The following is a 9,471-nucleotide window of genomic DNA, read 5'->3' on the forward strand; positions in this document are numbered from 1 at the left end:
TTTGAGACTTGAAGAGAAAGCATTAACAGTTGTGATACTTGCAGAAACAAGAATTGCCAAAGCTGCCTCTGCCTCTGTTTCAATTTCCACTTTCCATATTTCAATTTTTTTATGCTGAAAGCAAAAATAACTGGAAAAAAAGAGACATAACCACTTCATGAGTGTGGATGTGTTCAATTTATGTTATAGAATTTGCTTCTGAACACTCTCAGCAACCACAGCTGGCTTGACTAATGGAACAGAACTATTTATTCCCCTCCCCATATCCACAGAAGCTATTTTAGATGTATCTTTTCTTTCTTTTTTCATGAGTATCTTACCTTATGAGAGAAGTAGATCAGATGAAAAGAGGTACATCATGTTATGGCTCATGTAAAAAAATACTGTGCCGTATGAAAAAGCCTGTATATTTCTTCAGTCATCTGAAGTAAAAGCAAGAATGATTAAAGAGAGTTGCAGTAGAGGAGAAGACAAAGAAAAATCAAAGGAAAGAACACAAGGCTTACTGTACAGTGGATGTATATTGACAGACTTAGAAAACTTGAGCTCAGGATTCACACAGAGAGAAAAGGAGGGGGGAATCCGTATGATTGTAAGAATAATAGCATTCTACTGATTTTTCCTTAGGATTCAACCTGTGATTTCCACTCTGGGATGCATCAAGATTAGATAGGGAACAGAGAGATGGAAGAAACTTGCTGATGTCTTTTATGACCTACTGGATCTATGAGTAGCTGCAGCCCAAGAGCCAGCCACCTCCCTTGTGTAGTGCTGTCAAGGATGTAAAAGCACATGCTCTTGGCAGCTTCCTAAGGCACTCTGCCAGTTACTGATGCAGATATTAAAGCTGGAGAAAGCTCAGGAAGTGTGTGAGGGGCAGATGTTCTCCAGTCGACTTCAGTAAGCTAACTCAGGTGTCTGCAACGATGGTTTCAGGGATGCAGCCTGTGTGATGGATACTGCCAGTCACACCCGAGAATCTGAAGCTTAGTGAGCCTTCAAAGGTGATTTAAATACTGTTGAATTTCCTCTGGGGGATAACAAAATGGGTATTTGTCAGTGCTGATCCCAGGGGTATCTGTAAGCAAAGAATGTGAAGGATAAATCTTTTGACTTCTACAGCAGTAGAGGTGCTGCTATTCTGCCTCTGGATTTGCTCCTGGCCAGCTTAACTGTATTCTCTCTCATGTTTCATGGCAATGCCATGATTTATTTGGAATTGTGAGAGAGGAAGATTTATGGTTATATTTCTGGAACATCCAGTGCAGAAAAACCACTAAAAACAGATCGGAGGAGTTGAGCTGTTCATCTCGGCAGCCTTTAGTAAGTCCCTCTTGAAACTGAAAACAGGCACAGAGAACAGCTGCAGTTCCTCCAGATGAATTCACTGTGTGATGTAGGGAGTGCTGTGGGAGGGGGAGAGGTCTTTTCCCTGGTTTTAGAGAATCCTGGCTTTCAAATTTTGATCCCTTATTACATGCTGGGTAGTGATCCAGTGCTAGCAGTGGGAAATGTTCAGCAGCTGAGATCAGTAATCAGCATTATGATTTGATTGTCCAGGAACAATGTCAGTAATGCATTATAAGAACCCATCAAACAAGAAAAGAAAAAAGTTCGTACTTGAGGGATTGTTCCTCACCAATCTCCAGCTCATTTGATCCCACATTTCAACTAACACATCCTAGTGCACCCTCTAAACACCTGCTAAATTTCACAGTGTTTGAAATATGCAGTGGATTTTTGAGCCTATTTAAATAGAAAAAAAAATCTCATCCTTAATTACAGCAAATTTTTGGGGTTTTTTTTCTCCTGTGTGTGGCTACAACAGACCAAGTTAAGGCTGCTGCAAGAAACAGAGGATTAAACTTAAAAGCAGTAATAATAACAATAATAACTGATAATAACTGATTTTGGCCTTTACTCTTGCTGTTATATGTAGGGACATAGAGAATATAAATTATATGAAGAGCAAATTACCATCCATTAGTTCAAATGTTAGTTAATTAGTCTGTGAGATTTTTCCCTGTCTGATTATCTACTTGCTCTCCTACTTTCCAGGGGTAAAAAAAAAAAAAAAAAAAAAAGAATAAAAAATAGACAGCTCCCCTATTCCAACATCTTTCTCAAATGCAGCACATTTCCAGGGGATGTGATTTGCCTGTCTTCTCTCAGCATTGTGATACAGTAAAGTGGTATCAAAACTGCAACTGATAATTGCCTCCAGAAGTTGTGAAAACTGATGAATATAAATAAGTACTTAAGCCTCCCTTGGAGCAGTTAGCAACACACAAAATCAATATTTTTTCAGTATTTCCTCCAACACAAAACCACTCTCTAGTCTGGGGGTGTGGAGAGCTCTTTGGCATTTTCAGCCTTTTCTGTGAGCTGGGAGAAGGTATGACAAGAAATCAGGAAAAGTGAAGAAACACTCTGCTGTGTGGGGTATTTGGAACAAGGAGGGCAGGGAAAGACAAAAAGGTGCAGCAGAAGAGGTTGAGTGAGGAGAAGGCAGTGTTTGATACTTATGGAAACCTAAAAGTGAGAGGGAATCTCTGCCAAAGGGGATGAGGGGGCAAAGGGAGTTGTAGTCTCCAGGACTTCTGGTCTATCTTTAATTATTTAGGACCAGCTTAATATTTTTATTCAAGCAGCTCCTCATTCCTGAGAAAAAAATGTTTGCTCCCCATGCAAAGCACAACAGTAATGCCATCAGAAAACCTGGGAACAATGTTCAACTCTAGAAACTGGACTCCAATCCAGAAATTTTAATGACTGCAGCAAAACAAAGCCCTAAAAATATGTTAATTAAAAATAATTATTTTTGTGCTTGCCTAATTCATTCTCTTCAATCAACATATTTCCTATTTAACTGAATTTACATAATTTTTAAGTTCTATACATTTATCTAAGAGATCCATAGCTATTTTAAAACATTTGCTCCTTTCATTTTTTCAAAAGCCCATATTTTCCTTAATTCTACTGCAAAAAAATGCCATGGTCAAAACCACAAAAAAATATTCCTGCCATTGATAATTACTGCACAGTTGTTCCAGTTGACAAATTCTGCACCATTGACTGCCTACTGAGATGCAATCAAAATTAAATGGGTGGAAATAACTCTGAACTGGCAGGTTTAAGCTCTAGCAAAGAAGCACAGGGTCTTATTTTCATGACAACATAGAAAATTGCCTTCTGGGTCAAACTAATAATCCATTTCTTCTCCAGCAGTGGCAATGGGAAATGCTGTTTGGAGACAACTCATGATCCTGTCTCTCCGCTGTCCATCCCCCTCATATTTCTCCACTACCCTCCGCTGCACCAGAGATGCCAGCAAGTATGTTCCTACCTCTTCATTTTAGTGTCCCTTTAAGGATTTGCTGCTCTGGAATTTCTCTGCTTTCTCCTTTTTCAACTTTCTGGTAATGTGCACCTTCACAGCTTTCTGCGCCAGCAGATTTCAGAAGGGAGAGCAGTAGTGGTATTCAAAGTAGGACTTTCTTCTGCAGGTTTTGAACTGCTCTCCAAAAGTTTCAGTGAGTGCCCAGAGGACATCACAGGACTTGGGAAACAACAGTTCTGTATGTTCTTTACACTCTGCCTCTGTGATTTTATAAACCTTAACCATATCCCACTCAGCTTGGGGGAGGAATAAGATCATAAAATGTCCCAGCCTTCTCTGATTCCCTGTGAAGGCAGCTGCTCCATCCTTTTAATCATCTTAGATGCTTTTCCCTGCATTATCTTGAATTTCTCTATGTCCTTCTTAAAACATGTAAATAGGATTGTACAGAATGTTCAAGACGTGGATGCACAGGCATTTTAAATTTTTTGGTTTGCACTTACCATCTTTTCTGAGAAGACCCAAAATTTTGTTGGCATTTTTTTGGCTGCTGTTGCATGTTGAGTAGATGAGTTCAAAGACCCTCAGGTCTCCTTCCTGAGCTCCAGCTGCCAGCTTCCAGTTCAGCCCTGTGTAAGCATGGCTTAGGTTATTCTCCCTAGATGCACTCACTATATATATCTAGACAGGATCATCTGCCACTTTTTTTCTGTGCTTGCTCAGCTGTGTATCATCTCTCTAGAGCTCATTTCTGTGTGTGAGTGTTGTCTGACTCCCTGCAGGAGTTCAGTATCATCTGTGAACTGAGACATACTCCTGCATCCCTTGCTTCTGCAGGTCATTGATCAACATCTTAAATAAAACTAATTCCCTAAGATACTCTGCTGCCTACTCTTTATCCTGAAAAGTGGCAAAGACTCTGTAGGCAGATTTCAAACCTTATAAGCACCAGTCCTACAGCAACTTGATTTCTTTAGTAGCTTTCTGCCAGGCATCTTATCATGTGTTTGTTGAAAATCCAAACAAAATATACTTTTTGATATGTAGGTAACTTGTAGAACTTCAGAAAGCTTCAAAACACGATTTCCCTTTACAGGATTTACTTGGTACAGTGAAAGCCACAACTCGTTTACAGAAATGCTATTAAATCCTGCACTAATCCAAGTGTTGGCAGCCAGAAGCTGTTTCTGAGCAGTGAGAAGATGAGAGGGGTGGCTTCTTTTTATATGGACTTGATCTTTTGAATGTCTACCTAGGGTGGAAAAGCTTAGACCAAAACAGCTTGAGGGAAGAGATGCTACAATATTTGCAATAAATTAAAAAAGATCTGCTTTGGATTGACCAAAACAAAGTCCAGTGCCTGCGGGAGCCTTCTCAGTGTGGAAACCTCATCTGGTAGAAGCTCCAGGCTAGCTAGCTAGTAAAGAGCTCCCGTTTTCAACAACAGCCACAAGATCAATGTCAGAGTGTCCAAAATAGCAGATAAGTTTGGAGTGGATAACTCTGTTCCCTGACCCTGAATATCTGAAAAGCAGAACACTTAAAGGCTTCCCATGAATAGCTTCTGGGCTGTCCCTTCTGGTGCTATTTCTGCAGCCCCAGATGCTCATACATTTACTTTCACTGGTCCCTTTTGGACTAGTTTTCTGCAGAAGAAGAGGCTGTTCATGAAAAGCAGAAGGCCAGGCAGCTGCAGGCTGTCAGCCACCAAGGGGAGTCTGGCTCTTGACACTTTTCCCTCAGACCCAGTGCCTTTTCTAAGCTGTGGAGAGTGCAGGGATGCACTGCTTAACACCAAAGTCAAGCCCTCTTTCCTTGAAACAAACGTGGGTAGCAGAATCCAAGCCCTGATTTGAAATTGGCCTTTTTTGCATCACCATCCCAATGCTTTCTAAACTACAAGACATGAATATGGTATAAAATTTTGTGTAAAAATGTGCATTAGATTTGGAATCAATCAATAGTTCACCAGTGTAGGACTGGCAGATTCACTTGTACAGCAACAGAAGTTAGTGCTCAAGCAGAATTGAACTCACCTGGGATTAGAAAAATAATAATAACCTAAAGACTGCTGCATAATCACATAAACCTGATTTTTAAGTACACAGGTTTTTTTCTCCCCTTTATTAATCTTGGTATTATTTCTTAATTTCTGGATACATTAAAGTTTTAGTAATATGAACCTTCTTCAGTATAAATTGATATCTTTTATGGAAAGACAGAGAATTGTTTTATTTATACCCATAAATGAATGATTATATTGCACATAGGAATTATTTTGAAATAATATTTAATATTATAGTGCACTATACCTCTGCAATCATATCTATGAATGTGTGATAGCATTACTGCACTGTTCTACTGAGTTTACAAGAAAAAAGTCAGAGAACTGAGTCTGTAATTTTTATTATTTTGTAACAAGGAATGTTCTGTTTCTTTTGTTGTGTAAAAGCTCACAAAGAAGCAAAAACAAAAAGGAATTATTTCTCACTAACAAATACTAGTAATTTAAAACAATATTGCAATAGTAAAACTATTTTAGGTTTCTTTAGGAGTCAAACTAAATTGTACACCTCCAAATAAAGGTGGTGCTGGAGATGTATGTGCCTGCTGCAAGGTGAGAGGTGCTGGCTTGTGGCTGCTCTGAGCCACTGCTCTAGCAAGGGGTTGAAGCCTTGAACTACTTTGCTTAAAGAGAAATTTAATTGTGGTGAAGCCCTTCTGTCTTCAAGCTCTTGGATTTACTGCCTTCTATTGTAAAGTATGTCTGCAAAATATTTGTTACTCAGGTTTCTTTACAAAAGTAACATTTTCACTGCAATGAAGGTAAATAGGAGACATACAAGGGGTTTTTTTAGGCTAGAGAAATTTCAGGATTTCTACAAGGGGCAGGTTCATGGTTGGTGGTGTTAATACTTAGCTGGACAGCATAAGATACAATGTCATGGAGAAAATATTTGTGCAATGCTTCTGCCTTTTGTCTCTGAAAAGGCAAATCTGTTAAACCATTAAATTATTCATAGGTATGATTTCTTTAAAATGTCATAAGGTGGTAGAAAATCTAACAAAACTTACACAAGAATTCATTATAATTCTTCTGTTATTATATTCACTACTTTCCCCCTATGTAGGACAGATACATTTGCACTGTGAAGAACAAAACCATAACTTTAAAATCATACAAAACTACTTGGTAATTAATCTTTGCTGAGGGAAGAAATGAGGTGATAAAGAACCAATGTCCTAAATTTTGCTCTCAAATTTGTTAGAGACAGAAGTAATAACACTGATGAAGAAGATCTCTCTTCTCACACACAGACGCTAAGAGCATTTTCTTCAATTTTGGCAGTGAACAAAAGCTGCTATTAGGAGAGACAAGAGTGCATCCAATCCTCTCAGGAGGAGAAGTTAATAGCCAAAACATCTATGTACAACTGTTTGCTGGTGACACCATGCTGGGAGGAAGGTTATAGGAATAAAAGAGAACAGAAATGTATGGGAGTGTCCCGTATGACTGGCAGGAATCAATGCTGGAGTAAAGCCAGAATTACTGGGAAGATTTCAGAATAGAGGGGGAGGGTGAGTTGGTGAGAGCCACAAACTGGATTTTTTGTACATAATAGAGAAGCCAGGGTAAGATAGATTGTGTGCAGATACACAGAACAGGGTGGTCTCTAGTCATTCAACAAAACTCTACTACAGAATCTGTAGAGAAATTTGATTTTTCTGGTCTTCACTGGAAGGCACTGATTGGAAGGTGTAGTATTAATTTCCTGTAATGGCAGATCCATCTAAACCTGCCATCATCTTCACCTGTTAGGTGAAGAATTAGTGCACTGTGAAAATGTGTAGGATTGACAATATGACAAAAACTTTTATGGACATCAGAATGGGTTTACAGATTAAAACAATTGCTGTTTTGGTTTTTTTTTTTTCCTTTCTATTTTTGGCAGTCTAGGACTTGCCATATAAGAATTTTTGCCTGTAACACAGTAAAGGATATTTACAAAAAAGGGAGTCCATATGTGGAACTTGTTTGGGAGAAGTATTTTGGATAGTTTCTGCATTCAGGGAAGCCCCCCCAAGTATTTGTGAACAAGATAGAGAATATCATACAGACTGTCTATAAGGACAAATTTGACACAATCTGCAAAGCATTAAGACTCCAACACTGTATAGTTCTTGTACCTGAAATCAATGGATACTATGTGTTTAAACTTCAGTTTAAACTGAGGATCTGGGGAACAACTACCCATATACTAGATTTCAATCCAGATACTGATGGGGAGAAAATACACTTGCACATCCTTGTGGTATCACTAGTGACAGGTGGAATTCCTTTCACTGAGTTTAGGTACCCACAGTGTACAGAGAACTAGCTGAGGTTTCCACTAGGGTTGAAGAAGGTCTTGTAAACAGCTGATGGTGTTCAGGGTGCAATGCATCCAACCCAACATAATACAGTTTTAAACTCCACTGGTTAGAATAAGTAGGTCTCTCTTGACATTAAAAGAAGTCTAAGATAATAAGCTCAGATGCAAACACCTCCACCACAGCCAGCCACACACAGCCTCTTGAGATGTTTTTGCATTTCTGGGGTGATCATATGTGTCTTACCATTCCCCAGGACCCTGAGATGATCATGCTGCAGCTTGCAGGACAGGGAGGTGATGCTGAAGAGCAGTTGAATCTTCCCCACTCCAACCTGCAAAACCAGCACTACAGAAAGAGCTTCTTGCTGAAGGAAGGCTGTGCCAGCCAGAGGTGCAGTGTGAAGGGAATAGATCTTCAGGAAATGATAGGAAAATTTCAGTGGAGCATGAAGGAAGCTTTCAGCTGCTCTGCAAAAGCAGGAGCTGGCACATTCCTTTGTGCTGAAGCTGGGCAGGATGGATAAGCTGTGTGCACAGAGGGTGCTCTGGCTGCTGCTGGTCTCCTGGCTGTGTGCAATCACAGAACACAGCCTTACAAACGTGCCAAACCCCTACCCACTTTTTTTTTTCCCAAGCCTCTTCCCATCCCCTCTCCTCCATCCTGAAATATCCCTAGCAATTCAGATGCCATCACTCTCTGGAAAATGTGGGTGGGAATCACAGGCAATTAACAAAGGCAAACGGAGTTCATGTAGAAAAGTGCCGGTTCAGTTCTGAGTGGGAGGCAGACTTTTTGGATCAGAGCACTTTTCAACCTTATGAAGAAGATAGGCTGACAAACTTAACTTGTTCACAAACAATGCTGTCAGTCAAAAATGAGGCACTGAAGTTTCACTACACTAGAAGGTGTGACACCTGTAATAGAAAGTATCAGCAAGGAAGAAGAGGAAACAGTTGAAACTTCCCAGCATTTCTGTGTGTTAGCATTTGAGTCATAGAATTGCAGTTCGAGAAAGGGGGTGTACAGGTTTGCTGCATTTAGCCTAGAATTTAGTCCTTCAGAAGTTCCAAAATTGTGACAGAGTGCACAAATGAGACAGTAACTACTTCACTTTTTAAAATGAGTCATAAAAGGTATGGACAGTACTCTTTTTCCACTTCTTTAGCAATTAAAGTAATTTCTCAAGGATAAGAAATACTTACAAAAGAAATCCATTAATTTAATGCTATGCATTTTCCCCAAAAGATATTATTGCATAAAATGCCACACAGAGGTACAGAATGAACCTGGATGAAGCCAGTGAGGGGTTCAGAACAGCCTGCAAATTAATTGTAAATGTAGGAAAGTTTACTGAAATAGTGCACAGAAACTTATAAGAATTAATTAACTTTCAGCAACATGGGAGAAAGATATTAACTTTGTGTCTTAGTGAGTGAAAAAACCCATTTATTTATATAAGATGACATTTTCATAAATTTTCACTGGAAACTGTTTTTAATTGCATCTTCTATTTATGCTCACAACAAATATGATGTGTTTTACATGGCATTATATATCAGACAGCATTATCAAAAGGGCTGTCTTCATTCATGGATGTTGTTATTCATCAAAATAATTAAATTTCTGATAGGTTACTCTATCCATATTGATTCTTTGGAGCATCTCTTCAGGACCTAGATGCCAACCACACCAGCAATCTTCTTCATCTTCATGAAGGCTGGCTGAGCAAGGTCAAAAGATGACCCATTTCCTTACGC

General features: G+C 39.2%; 1 long non-coding RNA gene across 1 annotated transcript; it reads right to left on the reverse strand.

The window, feature by feature from the left end:
- Nucleotides 1-341: 341 nt before the first annotated feature.
- On the reverse strand, nucleotides 342-8,439 carry LOC139592615 (uncharacterized). The gene is made up of 3 exons (XR_011680058.1): nucleotides 7,958-8,439; nucleotides 3,844-3,969; nucleotides 342-422 (listed from the first exon to the last, which is right to left on the reverse strand). It is a non-coding gene; the product is annotated as an uncharacterized lncRNA (long non-coding RNA).
- Nucleotides 8,440-9,471: the final 1,032 nt, after the last annotated feature.

Source organism: Agelaius tricolor, unplaced genomic scaffold (assembly GCF_023055355.1).
Source record: "Agelaius tricolor isolate 1412-34295 unplaced genomic scaffold, bAgeTri1.0.p SCAF_8, whole genome shotgun sequence".
Taxonomy (NCBI): Eukaryota; Metazoa; Chordata; class Aves; order Passeriformes; family Icteridae; genus Agelaius; species Agelaius tricolor.